The sequence below is a fragment of the Chelonia mydas genome, chromosome 4 (assembly GCF_015237465.2).
Source record: "Chelonia mydas isolate rCheMyd1 chromosome 4, rCheMyd1.pri.v2, whole genome shotgun sequence".
NCBI lineage: Eukaryota > Metazoa > Chordata > Testudines > Cheloniidae > Chelonia > Chelonia mydas.
Window position 1 is genome coordinate 99933922 of NC_057852.1, and position 24684 is coordinate 99958605.

The 24684-nt window shown below is 41.2% G+C and overlaps 1 long non-coding RNA gene across 3 annotated transcripts in view; it reads left to right on the forward strand.

Annotated features, from left to right (window-relative positions):
* The window catches only part of LOC122465367, a 48133-nt gene that overhangs the window by 6080 nt on the left and 17369 nt on the right, over positions 1 to 24684 (forward strand). For 2 of the 3 annotated variants that reach the window (XR_006290160.1, XR_006290158.1), the window contains exon 3: positions 7051 to 7142. The exons of the other annotated variant lie outside the window; for it this stretch is intronic. This is a non-coding gene — a long non-coding RNA (uncharacterized LOC122465367). The remainder of the gene's footprint in view (positions 1 to 7050; positions 7143 to 24684) is intronic. 3 annotated transcript variants of the gene reach the window in all.

A 24684-nucleotide genomic window follows, 5' to 3' on the forward strand; every position in this document is an offset into this window, starting at 1 on the left:
GACACTTGGATTGAAGGGGGGTCAGCATTGCTCATTCTATTCCAAAGTGTATTCCCTTCTCCACCTATCAAAGACAATGGCATGTTAAATGTCTTATTCACAACCTCCTTGCCATTTGGGTTTATTGACAGCAGCATTTTTTTCTCTTTGTTAGAAGAATTCATCCCCTTTTGTAGAGCATTCATTTTACTTAACTTATATGCTCTGTATTTCTGCCATTCCTACCAGAAAAAATGCTAACTTGTAGTAGTATTCCATACCTCTATGAGTACTCTAATTATTAGAACACGAAGTTTAGAAATCTTCAAATATGGTACATAAGAAAATATTAAAGCCCTTATTTCACAGATGTCTGTCAATGGAATTCAGTGACATTGCACCAGGGATTAATTGCCCCAGAAGCTAAGTGATTTATACAAAGCTTTCTAAAAAGTCACTGTTAATGTCTAACTACAAGACTTTCTGGTTCCAGTTCTGTACCCTAACAATTAGACAAATGTGGTCTCTTGTGACATATTAGTTTAAATGTTTGTTTCCTGGAAAAACAGTCTCTCACACATTTTCCAGGGACATGAGAGATGTGACGGGATCATGGGTTGCATGCAACCCAAACCAGATATTCATGGTAAAAAGAAGTATATACTGAATGTTTCCTGAAGTCAAAGAAACCAACTTTATATTTTCTGCTTAACAAGAGTGAACATATCCTCAGGTGATGTAAGCATGTCACTTTATACCAGCTGAGGATCTGTCCCAAGCTTGTGAAGAAGCTTGGGACAGGTTGGTTCATTTGTGCCTTTCCTTAAAATTGATTTGTGTGTGGCATAATATTTCTTTAGTGGACATGAGATTTGTGAGGGGGTCAGTTTTCTTAAATGGAGTTCTGACAACTTATAGAGAATATAAAAAAATATATATATACATAAGGCAACAAGACCTAGGGCAGCTTCAGAAAGGAACAGTACAAGTGTGTCATCACTGAAATATAAAGACACACTGAGTCTAAAGACACAGAGCCCTCCTGGACATTTAGAATATGTATTCAGGGTCTTGGTGATTGCACGGTGTTTTGAAATTGTAAGTTTGCCCAAATGACATAAAGTTAGCATAGCCATTTCTATACTGCTTCTTCCTGGCTCCCACTAGCATAGAGGGCATTCCTAGATTCCAAGGCCAGAAGGATTTCTGTGATCCTCTAATCTGACTACCTGTATAAAACAGGCCATAGAACTTCCCCATAAAAATCCCTAGAACATATTGTTTAGAAAAAATCTCCCCCCTTAATTTCATTTGAAGAAATACTAAATTGTTCCAATGATTAATACCTGAATGTTAAAAATGTACACCTTATTTCTAAGTCTGAATTTGTCCAGCCATTGGATCTTGTTATACCTTTCTCTGCTAGATTGAAGAGCCCATTATCAAATATTTTTTCCTGATGTAGATACTTGCAGACTATTAAGTCACCCCTTAACCTTCACTTTGTTAAACTAAATAGATTGAGCTCCTTGAGTCTGTCACTGAAAGCATGTTTTCTAATCCTTTATTCATTCTCATGGCACTTCTCAGAACACTCTCCAATTTATCAATATCCTTCTTGAATTGTGGACATCAGAACTGGACACAATATTCCAGCAGCAGTTGTACCAATGCCAAATACAGAGGTAAAATAACCTTTCTACACTCTACTCCTGGTTGAAATTCCTTTGTTTATGTGCCCAAAGATTGCATTAGCACTTGCACTTAAGCATTCATGTTCAGCTTATTATCCACCTCCCCACAAATCTCTTTGAATCACTGCTTTCCAGGGTAGAGGCTTCCATTCTGTAAGTATGGCCTATATTCTTTGTCCCTAGATATATACATTTACATTTATCAGTATTAAAACAAATAATTTTTTGTGCCCATCTTACCAAAATATCCATATCTCTCTGTATCAGTGACTTGTTCTCTTCATTACTTACCACTCCCTCAATTTTTGTGTCCTCTGCAAACTTTATCAGTGATTATTTTATGTTTTCTTCCACGGCCTTGATAAAATGTTAAATAGCATAAGGCTAAGAACCGATCCCTGTGGGACCCCACTAGAAACATACTTGCTCAATGATGGCTTCCCCTTAACAATTGCATTTGGAGACCTGTCAGTCAGCTTTTAATCAATTTAATGTGTGCCATTTTATTTTTAGATACTTCCTTTTTTTAAAAAAAATCAAAATATTATGTAGTACCAAGTCAAATGCCTTACAGAAGCCTAAGTATATTACATCAACACTATTTCCTGTATGAACCAAACTTGTAATATCTTCATCAAAAAAGATATCCAGTTAGTTTGAGAGGATCAATTTCCAATAAACCCATATTTATTGGCCTTAATGATATTATCTGGATTAATTCTTCCTTACTTGAGCCCCATATCAACCACTCAACTATCTTGCCTGGATTCAATGCCGATAATTATCTGGGTCATCCTACTTACCCTCTCTAAATATTGGCACAGCGTGGAGCCAAGACTTACTGAAAATCAACATTAATCGTCCAGGGAGTTCAGCTTGCATCCAAGAGTTTTAAAAGAGCTATTTGGTCCTTCTGATTTAAAAATACCTAACTTTGGTAGGTTTCAGAGTAACAGTCGTGTTAGTCTGTATTCGCAAAAAGAAAAGGAGGACTTGTGGCACCTTAGAGACTAACCAATTTATTTGAGCATAAGCTTTCGTGAGCTACAGCTCACTTCATCGGATGCAGCTGTAGCTCACGAAAGCTTATGCTCAAATAAATTGGTTAGTCTCTAAGGTGCCACAAGTATTCCTTTTCTTTTTGCTAACTTTGGTAGCTGCTGTTTAACATCCTACTGAGATGCTATGGAATGGAAAGAATGTATCATATGATATAATTACATCATCTGGCTTTTTCCCCAAATGCAGAGTAGAAATATTTATTGAACACTTCTTTTCTACGTTATTACTGATAATTTTACCATTTTCATTTAGTAATGGACCAATACCATTGTTAGGATTCTCTTTGTTCCTAATATACTTAAAAATCTTTCTTATTGTTCTTAACTCTGCTGGCCATAGATTTCTCCTTGTCACTTGCTTCCCTTAACAAGTTTATAAATTCCTAGCTTTTGAGTTATATTCAACTTCTGGTTTCTTCCACTGTATATATTTTTCATAGGTGCCTTTGCTTCTCATCTAACCTAGGTAATTTTTTTTAACCAATAAGGCCTTACCCATAATTCCATAAATTAAGTTATATTTTTGGCTCCTAGTAAAGTGTTCTGAAACAATTCCCAGTTATTTACATTTTTCTGACTAAATTCTTCCTTCCTGCTGATTTGGCTCATAGTTTTCAGCTTTGTGAAATTGTCCCTTTTAAAGCGTCAAGTGTATATATTACTCATCTGGACTTTATTCGGTTTGTATATTATAAATGTATTCACTTGTACTTAAACTATCATTTTTTAGTTCTGTGATCCATTCCTCTTTATCTGTCAAGATGAGGTCTAATATAGAATTCCCCTTTGTTGGATGCAACACTTTTTGAGTTAGGAAATTGTCATCTACAATATTTAGAAATTCCAAGGATGTTCTAGTACTGGCAGCCTGAGATCTCCAGCATATGTCACTCAAATCAAAGTCTCTGATGATCACACAACTTTTTTCCCCTACACATTATAGACAGGTGGATATGGAATCAGTCATCATGTCTCTTAATGTGATTTGGCAATCTGTAGAAGACACCAACCAATGCTCCGTCTTGTGCTTTATCCATTAGGACACAGATCTATAAGCATTCAAGATCATTTTCTTCCAAATTATGAGTAATCTGGAAACAGGTAATGCCATTTTTGACACAGAGTACCACTCCTGCCTCCGCTTTGGCCACTTGATCATTCCTAAATAGGTTGTAACCATTGATTTTAACATTCTGATCATGTGACTCATCCCACAAGGTTTCAATAATACCAACTACATCAAATGTATGCTCATAAATAAGCATTAACCAATTCCTCTTGTTTCTTACCCAGGCTCCTTGCACTGTTGTATAGGCAATTCAGGAAAATCTTCTTTTCATATTCTTTGATTTCTTGATTGATGTTTTCAGCCCAAAATTGAGATATCTTCCCCCTTTTTACCTTCCCCTTTTTGTTATTAGTTTAATCCCCTCCTGCTTACTCTAGCCAGTCTGTCCTTGAGGAGATTCATTTCCCTTCTACTGACATGAAGGCCATCCAAACTATAAAAGATGGACCAATGTTCCACAAAACTCAAACCCTATAACCTCCAGAATCTTCTGCCTTCTGTCTTCCTTCACTCGTGGGACCAGAAGGATCTGACATTCTTCAACATTCTTCTTCAGCATGTTTAGGCTTTCTCCTCTAGCAAAACCTGGCTTTGTAATGGCCTTGTAGTTGGTTGTTATCCAGTTAGCATAATGTAGAGCAATCTTAGGGTTAAACAGACCCCAGATGTCATCAGATTAAAGGGCAAGGGATACCACCTTTGCACCATCCCCTAAGTTCCTTAACTGAGGACAGCTTTCCCAAATGCAAGAATCTATAACAGATGTTGCAACTTTGACAGTATTGAAACCCCATCTAGTATCTTTTGGGGGCCATTGTGTTAAACCATTCATACATTTATGTATGATTACCACAGCTCCTACAGGAATTAAAAATAGGGTGAATACCCCTGAGATTGTAAATAACTCCAGAGAAGTGTTACCCGTGTGGTGTTTGCATATACTGCTTGAAACTGGGTTTTCCAGAGAATCAAACAAAGAAAGGTCTTGTGGTATAAAAAGGCTCAGTTTGAACTAACACAGGGCCTTCTTTCTGATCCAGCAAACAGACAGGACCTTCTATCCAAATGCTTGTGGAAGGATTGGAAAGACTTTGGCCTACTAAGGCTCCATAAGTAGGCTTGGAAGAATTAATGTTTATATTTTTATAGAATTTGGACAGATGATATTGGTCTATTAAGCATTTTTCAATTTTTATTGATTTAAATTTTCAGTTACACAAAACTATGGATTTTAAGCACTTTGATAAAAATAAAAATTTATATTTTCAGTTGTGGGAAATCATGGGGTGGAGGGTGTCAAACAATAATTATTTAATGACAGTTGACCTTGAGATTCAAAAAATTAAAGCCATATAAGTGTTAAAACACAATTTGTCAACAGTACATGTCACAATATTCCAAGTAAATCTCTTACATTCACACACTAATAAGTCGTCAAGAAGCACTTTTCTTTGCCTGTCTCTACATTTTTATTATAAATACAAATATATTTTCATTGGTTTATTTTTGTGGTCAAATGGGCATTTATTCATAAAAAAAATCTAATCCTTCCAAATTTACCTATAAGGCTAATGATGATTGCTGGTATATTTAGTGTGTGTTTAAATCGGTTTGCTTTTGGTTTTTTTCATTAAGAATAAATGTGTTTGCTTAGAAAGAGCAGTTGGGATTATGGGTAAATCACGCCTGTCATAGCCCTTGAAGAAAAAGCGAAGCACAGATGCTAGCCGTTCAGCGGACTGGCTTGCGGGGGATATCAGTGTAAATCAGGGAGCTGTGCAGCCTGTGTGTTCAGAAGGCAGTGGGACATAGGTCTCTGCCCAGAGACAGGAGATGGTTGAAGACCTGAGACCTGCCTGGGAAATCCTGGAGAAGACAATGGAGTGGAGGACACTGGTGCAGTTACCCTGAAATTGTGGCAGTATCCTCATTGCTAATTTCAATGAGGTTGACTTGTTTGCTGTTCACTCCTCCTATGCACATTTATTGTTTCCTGTGAGTGTTTTTAGAGGTCCTGAACTCATCTTCTAAACACTCTTGATGAGAGGTGCTAGTTACTACCATGATTTTCTTTTTGTATGTGTAGTAACAATGTAAGATGTGTGTTTATACCTCTTGAGAAATTTCTAGGAAAGCAAAGAAGTAAGATTTTGCACTATTTGTATTGGTGAAGTGACCGTAAAAGTGCATAACAGAGGGCCCCTGTGAGATTGACATATTGTGAAAGGTGAGTTTACTGATGCAGAGTTAATCAGAAATAAAGGATTTATGTCTGCAAATTTAGCTTGCTATTAAATATTGATTTCTGGTAGTTAATCACATGTAAGTACCACAACTTGAGGTACTTAATGTGCCTGTGTAGCCCCCTGGTTTGTCTGTTACATGTCCATCTCTGCACCTGATCCAAGAAGATGTGAGCATGCTGAGGCTGGCTGTTTAGCTCAAGCTATAGCAACTCATACTTTTAGCTCTGGAGGTCCCTGGGTCAGTCTTTGATGCGGCAGCCAAGATAGCAATTGCCACACCTGGGTTCAAGACTGGAAACTTTGTGCCTGGGGCTCTCTCTCTCTCTGCATTAGCTCTAGTGGCACTCTGATCCTAATATTCAGTCCACTGATTCCCCCTCCACCGCACCCCCAATTCCTTACAGAACTGGATCTAGGGCTGTATGGAACGCTTAGCTGCAGATGACACTCCCCTGGCCTATCATGTGAAGTTGGTGGCCTCAGCAGCCATGTCTGGTGACGTATGCAGGAATCACATGCAGTCACTGCTGCCTGGCATAAACCAAGGAGGAGAACGTCCATAGTCCCCTACCCACAAACTGGTTGCTGCCAAATGACTGCCTCCCCTGTTCCAGAGAGCTTCCTCGGAAGATATCAGCCTTACACTGACCAACTACCTCTGCCACCTGAGGTGGGTCAGGGAGCAGGAAAGCAGTGAAAGCAGCTCAATAAGCCATCCACCAGCAGCCAAGAGGGTGTGAAGCCTCCAAAAAGCAGAAGTTCTTATCTGTCCCTGTCCTACTCCCTCAGCGCTTGCAGTCTGAGAGCAGAAAAATTGAGGGAAGCATAGACGTGGCATACACTCCAGTCTCTAAATAGGCAGGAAAAGATAAGTACCTGACTATCTCCTGCCCCAATTCTTTCACCTGTGAGTGAGGGAAATGTGAAAATCAGGAAGCTCTGGACCCCTAGCTCAGACCTGATGTGTGAATGAAGGTGGAAAATCTCTCACCCATCTCCAGGCATGAAAAGAATCCTTGGGGAATCCATAACTGTCAACCCTTTCCAAGCCTAATTATGTGCAGACAAGACAACTCTGCACCTGAGGACTGGGGTAAGTGAAGATAAGTGATTATTACCCCAGCAGGCTTGGGGGTGAGAGGGAAGATATTCCCAGTGGTGTCTTCTATCCATGGCTAGAAAGAGGGGCTGATGATTTCTGTGGACTCTGCATAGGTGTGGGATGAATTGGTGGTGTGGGAGGGACAGACTGAGCTGATCTGACGGGCTGACTTCAGAGTGGGGGAGGATTGCTTTTTTGATAGGGAAAATTTATTTGTGGAGAAAAAGGGAGAGTTTGATGGAGAAGGGAGAGTTTTAGGGGAGGGAGAAGGAAAGCAGAATTGTTGGGAGAAAATAGAGGGACAGAAAAGCAAAGGTGCAATGGAGTGTGTTTTGGGGTGGGGGACTGTGAAGAAAGGAGGAGGGAGAGGGAAAGCAACTCTGACTGCGGGTGAGAGTGGAAGTGGATGAGGAGAAGGCAGATGGGAGTGAATGAGAATGGAGGTGAATACTGAGGAAAGAATGGGGAGAGGAAGGAACAGGGGGAAACATGGAAGAGGAGAGCCTCAGAGGCTGGAATTTGTTTTCCTAAAATGGACTGTATGGTGAACAAATGTAGTGTCTCTTGTAAGAAGGATGGTTTGGTGGATTACATAAGGTATTCTGTTGGCATTTTATATGTTACAAGATTCAGTAATATTTCTGTGGTGTCACATCTTGCTTATTAAGTAGAAAGAGTCCCCAAAAGGTTGCTGTGGTTACTTGTAATTAGACCTAATAGTGAATTTCCTGGGAAAGCAGAAATGGCTTTGAATCATTAACAATCTTCTTGAGGGCAAATGTGCAGTTTTTGTCACTGACAGTCCCATAACTTTTAATTGGTATATGTAAAGCTTAATTGGCAAGGTGATAAGAATGGGTTGAAAAGCTTTTCATTCTAACTGTTCACATTCTCACACATTGAAATGTATTTATTCTTTCCTCATGTAGCTTAAAATGTAATTAAAACACATGGATATGGTTGTATCCACTTTGGGCTCTGCCCTTCAACATCCTCTCAGGGATTTATCACACCTTCTGAAAATTAGTAAACTCACCACTGATCCACAAAGATACATATGTGACCAAGTCTGGGGTTTAGTCCAGTTTTAGGCTCCACTGCAATCCACAAAATTCTTGCCAAGCCTTGTAGGCACCTAAACTCAGTCATTCACCTATGTTTTCAGGGTAAAAGTTTCTCTGCAACTATGTTTATACAAGTGGGCATGTATTTTGATGCCTCGTGCGAGACATCCAGACACCTCTCTCTCACCTAAGCCCCACAGCAATTCATGAACCAAGGGAAGATAGGCATTTGCTTGCCTATCCTGTGTGCAGGGGTCAATCTGATCTGTCTCTGACCCAGTGGATAAATACTTAAATAGTTACTGGGCTGAGGGAAAGGGGGCGGAGGATAGAGAGAGAGAATGACTCTGTAGTCCAGTGATTTGGGCGCCCAGCTGAAGTGGAAGACCCAGGGTCCAGTCCAGTCCCTCTGGCTCCAATCACACTTATTTATCCCCAGTGGAACAGCTTCAACTGGAGTAACTGAGGAAACCCCAACGCAGAATATCCCATTGTTCAGTGATTAGAGCACCCTCCTGAGAGGTGGGAGACACCAGGGGCCATTTGATGCTTACCATGTGCGTTGACTGGCGTCGGAGCAAGGCAGGAAGAGACCCAGCCCCCCTCTAACGCCAGCAGTGGCAGCTGCCCTGGTAGTCCCCAGCTTGTATGGGTGTGGCAGTGTTCTCTAGAGTGTGGAGAAGGTCAGTGAGAGGGACAGAAAGGTATGGAACTGTGGAGGGTGGGGTGGGGGGCTTCTGCAGTAGGGAAGGTGATGATCTTGCCCCTCGGCCACCCCAGTGCTCTGGCTCTACAGTGCTCTGGCCACTGTTGCCTGGAAGCTGCTCGGCACCTTTTCCCCTCCCATCTCCCCTTCTTATTGCAGACAGGCTGTGGCTTAGCCCATGCCAGCTTCCCCAGGAGGATCGGCGTGAGATGTGTCCAGCCTCTTGCTCCTGCAGTGTCAGAGGAGTGGCAAAGTGTCCGAGGGTCAGGAGTCAGAGGTTTTTTTTTAATATTTTTTAATCCATCTTTATAAACTCCCAACAAAGTCCATCTCCATGAAAACTTTTGGGACACTGATAATGAAGCCAGCCCGAATTGTTACAAATATGGTCACACAAAAAACCTTGACAAAAGCTGTAGTTATAATAGTCTGCTGACCAATCTATGGCTGGATCCTGATGTGTGGGACAGAGCAGGGCTCCACATCATTGGGAAGGAGAGGCTATATATGCAACTCCACCCTTAGTAGTCCTGGGAGAGGCAGTGGATGGGTGTCAATGGGATCTCTGACACACCGGGCTACCCAGTGGCAGGCCAATGGGTCAGTGAGGCAATTCTTAATCTGCCAATGTTCTGTAACCTACATAATGCAAAAAGAACGAGGAGTACTTGTGGCACCTTAGAGACTGACTCATTTATTTGGGCATAAGCTTTCGTGGGCTAAAACCCACTTCATCAGATGCATGCAGTGGAAAATTCAGTAGGAAGATATATATATACACAGAGAAGGTGAAAAATGGGTGTTGCCATACCAACTGTAATGAGAGTGATCAATTAAGGTGAGCTATTATCAGCAGGAGAAAAAAACCCTTTTGTAATGAGCCATCCTGATTATCACTACAAAAGCTTTTTTTTCTCCTGCTGATAATAGCCCACCTTAATTGATCACTCTCATTATAGTGTGTATGGCAACACCCATTTTTTTTCATGGAGTGTATCATCTATCTGTTGTATTTTCCACTGCATGCATCTGATGAAGTGGGTTTTAGCCCACAAAAGCTTATGCTCAAATAAATTTGTTAGTCTCTAAGGTGCCACAAGTACTCCTCGTTCTTTTTGCTGATACAGACCAACATGGCTACCACTCTGAAACCTACATAATGCAGTGTCTCTGCTTCTGTCTAGCTCAGTGTGTCTCTGTCCTCTGCTAGTGGCTGCTCCACATGAAAAAATAAGAACTCTCTAAAGCAAATAGCTAAAGGAATTAATCTGTTGGCTCAAGCAGTAGAACCTCATGCTCTAAGTTCAAATCCTGCTGACAACAAAAGCAGGGGGGTCAGGGATGGTAATTTGGTCATAGAAAATCTATACTGTTTGAAAATATTTTTAAAAAAATGGTCCTGAAATAGACTGATTTTTATCTTTAATGAGCCTCCAGGGACCTATGTGGCACCTGGACCTCTGAAAGTTGTCCTCCCCTGTTAAAACCTGAAATGATGCTCCTGGGAGATACCTGTTCAAATTCTCTCTTCCCCTTTGGCAGGGGGTGGAAAATTGAATCTGGGTATCCCACATCCCAGCAAGTGCTCTAAGCACTGAGCTAAAGGTTATAAGGTGGGCACCATCAGCAGTACTTCTCCTCCAGACAGTTTTGTGTGCGGAGCAAGGCAGTAATTAACTCATTTCTGCAAGAAAAAGCTTAGGCACCTAAGCTGCCTGAGTCCAGGAGAGGGATTCCCATTTGTGGATCAGCAAGCAGACCTAGGCACAGCTCAGATGTGGGCACCTATCTCCATGACAGAGGGGGCTCAGCACACACCTCTGTTGGCATCTCCCATTGGCCAGTTTAGGCAGCTCCCTGCCAAGCATGCTGGTTTTTGTGGATTGCTTGCTATGGTGCCTCTCTCTCTCCATTTGGGGTAGAGGAACCTAGGTGCCTAACTCAGGCTTTGTGGATCACAGTGGTTTTCCTGTGATTTTCTGCAGCTGAGTGCTGCAATGCCTAGGTCCCTGTGTGGATCAGGGCCTCAGCCTTTAAAACTTCACTTCTTCATTCAACCCTGCAAACTCTCTCACTAGTTACAGGCTATGCCAACTTTCATGTTGCAAACGCCATCCATTTTTACAATTTAAGTGCAATTAAAATATTTTTAGAATAGAAAAAGGGGTCCATTTTTCAAAAGTGGTTGAAGAGATTATGATCAAATTCCCCTTCTCCCCCCGCCCCTTCCCAAAAGTCACCTTTGGGCTATGACCAAGAAGCATGGAACATTTAAATCCCAAAAATTTGTTTTGCAAAATAGTGCATATGTGAAAATATAATGGAAACTGTTCAGCGGTGCTACTAAGCTCCCACTATGTTCCAATTCTGTAAAAGATGACAGTAGTTGTGTGTGCGAGAGAATGTGGGTAGAAATGAAAGAAGCTGCAATCATCTTAGAAAGAATAATAGAGGTTTCTGAAACACAATAGTATATATTGTTCTGAGATGACTTGTCCATAGAGAATAACGGATGAATTGAACTTTAAATAGGAACAATATAGACATTCTTTTTAAGAGAAAAGAAACTGCAATTCTAACTCGATAATTACCTGAAACCCTATTTCTCCTTTCTCAGCAGATATTTTAGTCAGCTACAGCTAAGATTGCCAGGTTTCAGTATTTTTTTTTTCCACCCATCATCATCATTTTATATACATATTAACAAATAAGACTTACTTTCTTGGTAGCAAAATATCTTGCCATTAGTTGAGCTAGGTTCAGGTTAAGAAGGGAACCTGGGATATAGTCTTATCCAAAGCACCTAATCAGAAATGTCCTTCCAGTTTCATACAATGCCAAACAAAAGTTACTTTTTTTCCCAATATATTTCAGTCCACAGTTTAAGTGTTCAATAATATGAAGGAGAATTGGACTAGGCTTCTCTCAGAGGAACAGCAGTCAGCAAAAGCCTCTTAGTCCTCTTAGCCTGAGGAATGTGTGTCTCAACAGATTGCCAGGAAAGATTAACTGCTGCAGGTAGCACAGCTGCTGGTTCAAACAATTTTGATCTTTTTATATCTTGTGCTCATTCTGTTTCCACATGGAATTGGTCTGCTTGTTATGGAGAGCCGCAGGTTACACAGCTGCTGGTTCAAAGGAGTCTGGTCCCCTTATATCTTCTGTGTGTTGTTTCTACATAGAATTGGCCCAGTTGTTCCGGAGAGCCCCAAGGAAACCATTTTACAAAATAGTTTGCTAACCTTTTCAAGAAATGAAATATGCTTTTTTTTGTCTTTGTAGTGAAAATCATCAAATGTACCATTTATAGCAGTTTCTTTACATAAGCTTTACTATGGGGGAAAAGATACATTCTTCATTGTATTAGAAGGTTTATAAATATCAAAATCACCATGCTCAACTGTTTCTCAGTATGTAACAGTTGTTCATGGTATTGGAGAATCTTTTGAACAACACCCACATCCGCAAGCGTTTCTGCAAAATGGGTCAGATTTTCAGTAGTGCCTAAGTCACATTTTCAAATCTGACTTATGTACAGAGAAACCTAAATCTCACTGAAAGTCCAAGCAAAATAGTTTGAGGCTTTATTTAACATTCAATTACAAAAAGTTGGAGTTAACCTATGATTGATTTTTCTGACTGCATCAGAGGGCTTAAATGGTAGATGCAATCTGAAGTGGAGCTAGCCCAAATGGAGCTGGAAAATATTCTAGTCCCAGAAATCTTGGGGTGCTCCATGGTCGGTGTGTGGAACAGATTTACTTCTTGTCTTTCTCTTTCAACCTGTGTAAAAGCAGTTCAGAACTCACTGCAACAGTGGATTTGTGGCTATTTTAAAATATCAATCCACATCACTGTGCCAGGTATGGCATTATCACATCAAATTATGCTACTTTTCTCTCTGATGTTCCATTTTAGTCTTTTATGGTAAGTGTAAGGCATGTATTACTTTGCTATACATGTTTAATTCCTTTCTGAATCCTACTAAGCTTAACTGTGTTTTGTGGCAAGGAGCTCCACAGGTTAGTTATAAATTTGTTTTTTCTTAAAAGGGAGGTATTTCATTTTGTTGGGTGTCCTCTTGTTCATGTATTATTTGAAAGCATAAATAATATCACCCTATTTACTTTGTCTGTGAGCCAGTAATTATATTTGATTCATGTTAATAGAATTTGTGCACATACTTACATCACTTTAATATACACTTAAGTGCTGTCCTGAATTGACATGCTTTCCTAAATTTGGTTTATATATTATATATTTCATATACTTCTGTAATTTCCTGTTTTATTCTTCTTCTAAATTAGGTTTTGAAATCTCTCCATCTGTGGTTCTAATCATGTTCATAATCTATAATCCTGTGTACTTAGAAAACTCAGTCCCCCTTAGCACCGTGTTCCTGATTCTTGGCTGCACTGCAGCTGCTTTACAACGCTAATGCAAGGTAGCCCTAAAAACAGTCCTAGCAGACCATTAGAAAATCACCTAATGAAGATGACATTACTGTAGTGTCACATTTCAAAACTTACAAATAGATAATGTGACTACAAAGTAATATAGCAGGAAAATGAGGAAATACACTGAAAACCAAAGTAAAAGATAAGAACCACAGTTCCGAACATTTCCTCAAAATATACTTTTAGTTCTTTGGGGTTGCTCTCAAGCACAGTGATCACTCAGAAGTGTGGTCAATTGGTACTTTTGTGTGTTGAACCTTTGAGGCTTACTTACAATGAGTAGTACCTTACTTTGTGAGTATCAATGTGACGATTCTCAGAGTAAGAAACTATTCAACATGAGTAAGTCTGACACAATCTTGCCCTCAAATGGTTATCTGATCCAAAGTGAAGCCAATGACAGGATTGCAGAAGCTCAGTTTTGTGGACTAAATCTGTAACTTCTATACTCTAGCTCATGGCTACAGTGGTACTACTTATCATACAGGGTATTAACCTTTCTTAGGACCCTTGAAAGGAGAGGCAGATTAGAAGTTGCACAGCAATTTGAAGAGCGTATTATGAACCTCATAAAATATATCAATTTCAGCAACTACCTGTCATCTGTTGGGATAAGAAGAATAAAATGGGAATAGTCCATTGGAGAGGTTGCTAGGTTCCAAATAACCCTCATGTAATTGAAAGAATTTGGTCATGATAGAGACATAAATTGTATGGATACTTTTGGTTAAGGCACTTGGCAAACTATTCTCGGGGTTAATTCTCCTCTGATGATAAAAAAGGCAGAGATCTGCGGTATAATTCAGAAACCTTATTTCTGAGATTCATCTATCTTTTAATATATTGTATATTGCTCCCTCAATGTATCTAATGTTGGAAATTCTTTCTTGGTTCACTATGTGCAATATGAAAAAATATTACTCATCCTTCCCTCCCCCCCCCCCCCCAAAAAAAAATAAATTGGCCTTTTTAGTCATTAAGGGGTTTAAAATATATTTTAATGTTAATATTTCAGATTCTTGGACATACAAGTCACCCTCATCTACTGAACAGTCATGGAACCTGTTGTTGTGAATTCTTCTTTGGGATTATAATTATTCTTCTGCACAAGTAGTGGGAAAAGGTTGCGTATGTTGAAGAGCATTTATTTCCACCTTTACCCAAGTAATGTGTTCATGAAAGGTGAGGCTATTGCAGTAGCTTGTTTAGAAATCGATATGCCGGTGGTTCTTACTACACTATCACCTACAGCCTGTAATTTACAGGAAACTACACAGTTGATAAGTTACTAAACTTCACTTTCCAGCATATGTCCTTAATAGAGATACTCAAACAGCAGCATGGTGCAGATTTTATTTGCCTTTAGCTATATCAGAGATATTCACACAGCCATAATAGTATGGATCCATAGGACTAGAACCCAAGTCTGCAGAGTCAAAAATAGACAACATTCCCACTTTGCACCTGGGAGGCCATGCAGTGCCATATCAAAGGAGCACTGTAGAAGTAGGTGACACAGGAAAGTATTACCCAAATGGTCCTGAGCAATGGCACCCTCTGCCTCTCATTGGCCAAGCACACTTTTTAACCCTGGAGGGTGGCCCAGGAACTTGTCTCGGTAACCACACAGATTCTAGCCTGCTGCTGCTCCAGACTGCACTCCCCCCCCCCCCCCCCCCAGCCCCATCTTCAGTCTCCAGTGCCAGCCTGACTCTGACCCTGCTTTCTGATTCCAACCTGGTACTATCTCAGATTTCCAGTCTCTGACCCTGGCCTGACTCTAGCTTATTGGTCCTGGCTCTAGCAATTACTCCAATCCCTGCTCATTGACTACCACCTTGTAGGTGTCCTTGACTTGTGGACAGCAGCCCAGTTGTGCCATTAGGCCAGACTGCCTTTGCCCTGGTTCCTTACCATTTGCCCAGACCCACTTTCGATCCCCTCTATGGAAGCCCCTTAGCAGGGATTTGAAAGGTGTCAGTCTACCACTACCCACTGAACTCTAGTGGGGTACCAGATCTGCAGGACCAGTGTGTCATTCAACTCCAAAAGAACCATGTGCTGTGGTCCTATATGGCACAGCTCCTAACAGAAAATCAGACCGTCCATGAGTAGCTAGCACCATTCCCAGGAAGAGAGGTCTAAGCTCCATGCTTGGGTTTGGCCCAGTGCCTTCTGAACAGGGTCCTGCAGTACTTCTAAGCAAATATTTTGATGGGAACCAATGCTGTCTCCTTTTCCATCTCTGTTCTTGAATGCATCCCACCAACCAGGCCAGGGTGGAACTAGTGATCAGTTTGCTAGCTGGAAAAGCACTGGACTGGCCCCCGGCCCCTTGCTGGAGCAGGAAAGTCCAGTGTTAATGGCTTGGAATGCCTTCCTGCAAGTGTTTTCCACAATTTTTTGATGATCCTTATTGTGCTCACTTCACAGAAGTTGCACTATGAAGGCTCGAGCAAGGGTGAGGGTTAACTGCACCATACCCTGCCCAGTGCCAGCATTGAGTGGAACAAGGGGGCCCAATTGCACCAATTCTGGTGTGGACTTAGAGAGGAGGTAAAGAATGACCTAGCCTGTGCTGATAGCCCGACCTGCTTTAATGCTTGTATTAGCCTCTCTCTCACTCCATATCGATGATTGACTCCATGAGCAAAAGGAGGAGAGGAGGGGCACCATGCCACCACTTCACCCACACCTCACGCTGAAAACCCCAGTGCCCAACCAGCAATGGATGCAGGTTGATCAGGGCTACTGACACTTGCCCCTGGAAGAAAAGAAATGGCGATGGCATAATAACCTGTGCTTTTATTGCGGGGTGCACAGACCTTTACCAGCAAGGAATAGGGAAATGAGTAAGCCCAGTCCATATGGGGGAGCTAGCCTGGGCACCACCAGGGCACTATCCTCCAAAACTAGCCCCCAGCCCTTGAAGGAAACCTGACCCAGGACATGTGGGCCCTCCCAAACTTCCAAAAACAAATACAGTTACATACCACAGATGGGGCCAAGTTGATTTCCCCCTCAGTGGGCCCTGATCGATTCCAGGGCTGCTAATAATTTCATAGCCTCTAAAGCCACTCATATGCTACAACTCCCCCTCTATTTGTTCTCATAAAGATGATAGTTGGGTCACTCCTGTCCTTGGTGCCAGTGATGCAGGAAACAGTAACCCTGGAGGCCATACTTCAGGGTCATCAGTAAGTGCTACAATTCATTTCAATCCTTTCACTACACTTCCCCTTAATTATTGGCATTGCCTGAATGGAGTAGCACAACCCTTGCATCTCCTGGTGACAGAGGATTGATCAACTTCCCTCTGAATATTGCCAAAGGGTCTGCCTGACTGCAGTCAGTCCTAACTTTCTGGTCTCAGTGCTGCCACAGCCCATCAGAAGCTACAATGACTGTGGAGGAACCCCACATGGTGGCAGCTAGCCAGAAGGAACCACTTCCAAGCCTGATTCCCCAGTTCCCTGATAAGTATTGGGATTATGCAAGCGTTTTTGAAAAGAAAAATGTAGATCTGCTACCTCTGCGTCAGGACTGTGACTGCCCCATAGACCTACAACCCAGGGCAAAAGTCCCATATAGATGGATCTATGCAATGTCCAAGTCAGAACTGGCAGCCCTTTGTGTGTACATACAAGAAAACCTGGCCAACGGCTTCATCTAGCACTCCAGCTCCCCAGCAGGGGGCTCTGGTCCTTTTTGTTAAGAAACAAATAGCCTCTGCACAGACTATTGGACTCTAAACCAGATGAGAGTATGAAATGGGAATCCCCTACCCTTAATCTCTGAGTTACTACATCATGTGTGTTCTGCCAGAAATTTCACCAAATGGAACCTCTGGGGGACTTACAACCTAGTGTGCATTAGGGCAGGAGATGAATTGAAGGCTGCCTTTCAACGCCACTATGGGCAATTCAGATATTTAGTAATGCCATTCACTCTGACCAACACTCGTGCAACCTTTCCACACTTTGTGAATGATATACTTAGGGACATCCTGAACCAGTATGTAGTCAGCTATCTCGATGATAGTCTTGTGTTTTCAGATAATGCTGAGCAGCATTGTTACCACATCTGTTCTAGAAAGACCATGGAAGCACAGCCTGAATGTGAAATTGACTGGTCTCCACAGACTTTTTGGGTTATATCCTTTCCCCAGAAGACATTGAGATGGACCCCCAGAAGATTGAGGCCATCCACAACTGGGCAGTGCACAGTTCCCCCTGAGAGATACAGTGTTTCGTGGGCTTTCGTGAGCTCCATGACAAACCTCCTCCAAAAGGCCATCAAATTTGTTTGGATGCCTAAAGCTCACCACTCCTTTGAACAGCTCAAGGCTCCTTTCATCATTGCTTCCATTCTAGCACATACAGTCCTGGCCCAGGCTTTCATAATAAAAGCTGACACATCCAATGTATCCATTGGGGTCATGCTCTAAGCTGCACCTTTGAGAGAGTAAGTATTGCGCTCCTGTGCGTATTACTCTCAAAAACTCACCCCAGCTGAATAGAATTATGAAATATTAGAACTACTCGTGATTAAATAATCCATCAAAGAGGGCTGCCATCACCTCAAGGGAGCCCAACACCCGGTGCAAAACTTTTCTGACAATAAGAACCTTGAATATCTGCCTAAGCCTTGAGCGACCCTTGAACCCAAAGACAACTCAAGTGGGCATTAGTCTTCTCTAGATCAATTTTCATCATCACCTGTTGCCCAGGAAGTAAGAATGGGAAAGCCGATGCCTTATACAGAAAGAAGGAATATTACCAAGAGGTCAAGGAGCCTAATCAAGAACCATCCTGTCTTCTAAAACCTCATAAATTCTTTAGTACTGCAGTACACCAAGATCTGATTGATCTAATCGAATCTCCTTTAGGAGGCAATCCATTAGCCCAGTAGGTGATGTAACAGCCTACACCACTAAAAGCCAGAATCAGAATGCAATGCTCCATGCACAATGGGATCTCATCATAGAATATGAGGGTTGGAAGGGACCTCTGGAAGTCATCCTGCAAGCTAGCCCACCAGTTCCTTGAATCATTCCAGAAGTGTCAGCAAATCATCCCATCATCTTCAAATTGCAGCTCCCCTGATTCCTTGAGATATATCCTGTTTTCCATGAATTTATTCTGAAGCCTTACACAGAGGTGTGATGTTGCACCCCAAGATGCTTATGAATGTATATATGACATAACTAGAATACGTTTCATGCTACATATGCCATGTAACATATCTCTGTAAAGGTTATGATCTACTGAATATATTCATCCTATTTGTATGCATGTGTCATTTTTGTACTCGAAGTTATGAATATTGGCTGTGTACTTGCTTGATTTTAAGTAGCCTTAGTAAAGCATTGGTCAGCTTCTTGAGAAAGGAATGTGCAAATTAAGTGCCCAATCAAGAAACACTTAATGAACAATGGATCTTGGAAGACTCCAATCCACATAAGAAGTCTTACTGGAGACATATTCAAGATAGCATGTGGGCAATGGCTGCTGCGTGTAAAAACGGAGACTTGCCCATGTGACTCAAAAACTCCATCTTGGAGCTGGATTTTGCATAGGAGAGTGGAGGGGCTCTCCACTCACAAGAGAAACTCTATTTTAACCCCTGTTAGACCCCTTCATTTTGTCTTCAGCTGGCTCAAGGGAGAGCCTCTCCACCCCCCCCAGTCCTAGTCCCAGGGCATGAGGAATATCTCATCCATGCTATCCTCAACTCTAAACTGCAGAGGGGGAGACTGTCCTACTTCGTTGACTGGGAAGCTCCTGAAGAGTGCTCCTGAGAACCTGCTGCCCATGTCCATGCTCCAGTAAAAAGGTTTTGTCAAAACCATCTGGACAAACTAGGCCTGGCACCAACCATGTAGGAGGTTGGGGGGTAACATAAGGATTTGCGGGACTTAAACTCTTGGGCTGCAGAGCCTTGGACAACTGACATTCCCATATCACCACTGAGAGGGCCTGCAGAGAGTACTGTGGAGATTAAAAACACAGGAAGTACTGCCCAAAGGTTCCACAGTGACAGCACCCTGTGGCCCTCTGATTGGCCAAGCATACTAATTAACCCTGGATGGTGCCCCAAGAAGTTGTCACAGGGCAACAACACAGACATCTGATCTGCTCCAACTCCAGATTGCACCTTGCCTTCTGATCTCTAGTCTCTGACCCTACCTGGACTCTGACCCTGACTCGTGGCTCTTCATTGCAGCCTGGTAACTGGTTGCCAACCCTTGTCTGACTCTGATCCTGACTCTTGTTTATTGATGCCAGCTTCAGTTCTTACTCCAATCCCTGCTCATTAACTACCACCTTGTGGCCATCCTTGATTTGTGGACATCAGCCCAGCTGTGACTACTAGGCCAGAACGCCTATGCCCTGGTCTATTACAATAATTCATTAATAGTGGCTAAATCACCAAACATCAGAGGGTGGTATAAATCCATAACTGAGATAATCCCATGGTAGTGGAGTTGAGTAACATTATGTGCTTGGGTAGACTGCTCAGTCTATTAAGAAATCCACAGGGAATCTCCAACATGTTGCTGATGCAAGAAGCATTTTCAAAGAGAATTTGTCTTTGTTTCAACGGGCATCTCGTGATGTTGTGAATCCAGTAGTCACATTAAATATCACAGTTATTGAAGAGATCCTGTTTTGTTTGCTGTTTCTTCAGCACTCCATGTTGGCACAATGATAAAACTGTAGCTAAGAACAGTTTGCAGTGTTTGACAAGTCCTTTTATCTCCCTTGTCTAATTGCCCCCTATAATTCAGAACACTCCTTGTTGATATATTTCTTCTCCTTTAAAGTCCTTTTACTCTACTTGTGCACTGTCATACTCATGACTTTTTAATTTGCATACTTGCATTTTCTGTCAAGTAATAGACTGTAGAGTGCAGTCACAGACATGAAGTTTTCCAATGTCTCTTCTGAAAAAAAAAATCATAGCTAGTCTGGTCAAACTAGTACGTGTAAAACTAGAGAGGCATGTGGATAAAGATGGCTCAAATAACCTTTGCCTCATCAATCCTGAGACCAGCCTGTGGACAGCTCTAGTATGACCAGCTACCCACAACTCCAAGGGGTCATTCTGGCAGCCAGAGATTAGTCAAATGTAGTAGCACCCTGGCCATGTCCTTTCCCCTCAGACATGCCTCCTCTACCAGAGACAGGGAAGGTAGTGGCTTAAGAGCTTCTCTGACAGCCATGAGTAAATGGGTAGCCACATTCCACACAAGCTGACGTTTCTGAATGTAATGTAGTTACTATTTACTTAGAATTTTACAGAAATTTTACTTAGAACTACCTTCCAGTTTGTCTACATCGTGTTGATTCTGACTTATAATGTTTTATGATTTGGGTCTTTCACAGCTTGGAGTTGACTTCTGTATTCTTGTTTTACCCCTCTGCTATTGGGATTTATTTGTAAATTCATTGTTAATGTCTCCCTTCTCTGTTGTATCCAACTGGCTCCTTGTTTTATACTTAGATTGTGACCTCTTTGGGGTAGTGGCCATCTTTTTGTTATATGTTTGTTTAGTGCACTATGGGCTCTTCATCCCTGACTGAGTCTCCTAGGTGTTACCACAATAAAAATCATTCTAAAAATAATAATATCCCTAGATGTGCTTGTGTGAGGGCTTGGGGTGTTCTCAAAGGTGGAACCTAGACAATAAAGACAGAAATTATTTACTTTCAGGAACAATTGTAAAAACTGTTTTCCAAGAATTTTTCTAAGGAAGCAATTTGAGCGGAGGTAACTAGACTGACAGTCTTGTATTGTCATTGGGTCAACCTGCATTTTCTTTGTATTTTTTTTTTTTTTAATTTATTGAAGATGTGCCTCGACCCTTGGACAAGGTGCACTTTTGAAAATTAGGATGTAAGTCCCAGGGCTAGGTGGCCTAGAGGGATAGAGCTCTCTGATTCCTCTACTGGGAGGAAGTACATGACTTAAGTTGTTTCCACCTACTGTTTGCGGGGGGTGTTTTTGGTTGGAATTTACATTTTGATGAGTAAATGTGAAAATAGGTAATTATCAGTACAGTACTAGTGAAAGGGCACAGGAATTGTACAGGATAAGACCTGAGTGAGGGATCACCCTGGTTTATTAGTAATGGACTTTGGTGGGGTAACAAAGTTTGGTTCAACAAAGGCCAGAAGGGTTCTGTCTTGGAGATGAGATTCCATCTTCCAAGGGTCTTTTTTTGCTTTGAGTTCATCAAAAGGAAATTCCATGTCCTGTGTGGAGGAATCTGCCAGAGGAAGCAGAGCTGAAATCACAGAACTGGACCAAGTAGTGCCACTTTGGAGCATGGACCTAGAAGAGCAGTTATTCTGAACTGACTAATGGAGGACAGCTACCCACCTCTTGGCTACCACTGAGATTAGCTCATCCCATGAGTGGAGTTTTAAGTAGATGGGGTTTGTGATAAGATAATTGGGGCATTAACCAAACTCCTGATGTATTGACTGGAGGTCAATACCCTTACCCAATTTCACTAAAGCCAATAACAATATTTACATTTGCTTCAATGGGGGTTGAATCAGACCTATAGCATTGGTTCTGAAATTCTTATATTGCACATACATGAGTAAGTATTACTTGCCATATCAGTTCCATAATAACCAACACGGTTTTAAAAGAGGAAATTTATTGTTGCATCAGAACTAGAACCTTTGCCTGTCTGCACTAAGAAATTTACTAGTACGGTTATAGGGTTAGCAGTAATTAGGGAAAATCCCTAGTCTATACAAGGTCTGATTAAATTTAATGTATGTGAATTTCCCCAAATCCATGCAGATTTATGCAAATTGATATTTATTGCCTTTTCCCCTGAAGATGTTTGCAGGTATGCAATTTAAAAAGGGAAAACGTGTTGTCTGAACTGAGGCCCAGATCCATTTCCTGTTCGAGTGGGTCTGGGTAAACAGGCATGAACCTGTCAAGCCTGAACATTTCCTATGAATTTTCAGTGAGATTCAGTTACAGGGAAAACGCTTGTATTTTCAAAGAAGCAGGGAGTTTTAGGGGTAAGGTAAATGGCTTTATCTAGGTGTTAGATCATCAGTATAGTGGATGAAACTAGAATCACTGTTTTACTGTGTATGTCTCCTGCCTCTGCACCCCTGCACATATATATAATCTGCAGTGTCCACAAGATGGTACTGTGCCACAACCAGGTACATTAGAACTATAACTTCTTCAGCATTTGAACTTCTAAGCCTGAAAAACTATGTGAATTGATGTTTGCTTCTCACACTGCAATTTGCAAACCCTTTTCATTACAAACATGGACAGGTTTGCACAGCTCTACTCCCCAACACTATTGCGTCTCATTACCCTAAGGAGATTTGAGCGGGGGGGGGGGGGTAGGGAAAGGAAAACATTAAGAGGTTATCTCACTCCCACCGTAAGGCTACACATACTTACTGACTATTTACTTACTCAAATCACTAGTGTTTTAGAGTATCAAGGCCTGATTTCTCTTCTCATATTGGTGTAAAAGAGAGGCGAATCAAGCCTTTTACACTCATTAAGCTACAGCTATGAAAACTAATTTACCTATAACGAGAACTACGGAAATTAAAACTTCAGTCCCTGCCTTTCTGCTGATACAGTATTTATTCATTTATTTTTCTGTAAGTGCTTCTCCCCCTGCAACAAACTATTTCATATAATAAATGGATCATATTTTTCACACAAATTGATTATGATGAAATTATGCTGAAATAAAATTGGAATAATATATAAAAATGATGATGTTGTTGAAGCTGGATACTCATGATTAAGCAGGGTTACAAAATATCTAAGAGTGAATGGAAATAAGCTAGTTGCCTCAGGATCCAATTCTATTTCATTTTTAATACTTAAGAAATAGCATTTCATCAAATTTACCAGCAAAAATGTGCTTCACAGCATTTAAATAAGAAAATTGCTCAGCGGAATTGTTATTGTTTTTTAAAGTTTTATATACATGTTCTTCGTTTTCTAAATAACTCTGCTTTTCAACTGTGGAGTGAATTGGATGTCTTGCCACTGTACTTTCAGTAAACATTTGTTTAAAAAGTTGTTTGCAATGTTGTGGTAGCCAGGAAATGAGAGAGACAAAGTGGGTGAGATAATATTTCTCATTGGACCAAATTCTGTTGTTGGAAGAGAGAAGTTTTGAGCTACACTGAGCTCTTCTTCAGGACAAAGTGCATTACAATCTCTTTCTGGAAACAGAAGACTACATCTCTCTGTCCTCCTGCTGTTTCTTCATTAAGAATCCTGTATCAAGGATCTTACTTAATCCATATCAGACCATTCCATTATTCCCATTTTGGTGCAGAACTATCCAGAGTTGAGCATTATGCCACATTTAGGAACTGTTTTCATGGATTTCTAAACCTGATTATATAGAACCTCAGGTTTTCCCACCGTCCACTTCTATAGTTGTATGAACTTCAGTGGTGACCTAGAGCCTGGTCAAAAATTCACAGGGCATGGGATCAGGCCTCTTAAGCAGACTGTTTTCAGTCTGCCATAGTAATATTCTGTTCTGAATCTATGGCCCATTGCAACATTCAGATACATGGCAGTGTGTACCCCTATATTGTATCCTGCAAAACAGTTGTTCTTCTTGAGCATATATTGTAGCTCAGTTGATTTTACAAGCAAAATGATGTGTTTTGATTTACACTTGATCAGAAGAAGTGCCTATCTTCTTGTTCATTTTTCCATTGGAGTGATAACAAGTCATTGTGATGAATTTCAGAAAAGATCCCTTGCTTACTCTGTGTCTAAGTTTACCCAACTATAAAATAATTTATAATAACTTTGGTTGTAGGGATCTAACAATTTGTCCATGCAACTATCAGATTTGTATGAACAATTATGTATGACTCCTTGTAAATCAGGCCCAGTATTTTGTTTGTTTGCTTATTTAAACCTCAAAATGCATACGTGGATAACCCAGTTCTCCTCAAAGATGGTGCAACAGGGTGCTGGGCAGGGTCGCCTGAGCCAGCCCTCTGTCACACCAGCTCCAATTAATGCAGGTAAATTGGAGCTGGCTAGAGAAACCTGCACCTGACTGGCAAAAGGGAAACAGCTGCCAGTCTAATTAGCCTGGGGATACATACAGGCCCAGAGGTAGGAAACCCAGGGGGGAAGGCAGAGAGTGTTAGCTCTTCCCTCCTGGGTGCAGAGGTAGAGACGTCCTTAAGGTGTATATGGAAAGCTGTGTATGGTGAAAAGGTGGTGGGATTGCACGCTGTAAATAAACTGCATTGGTGATTGTTGAG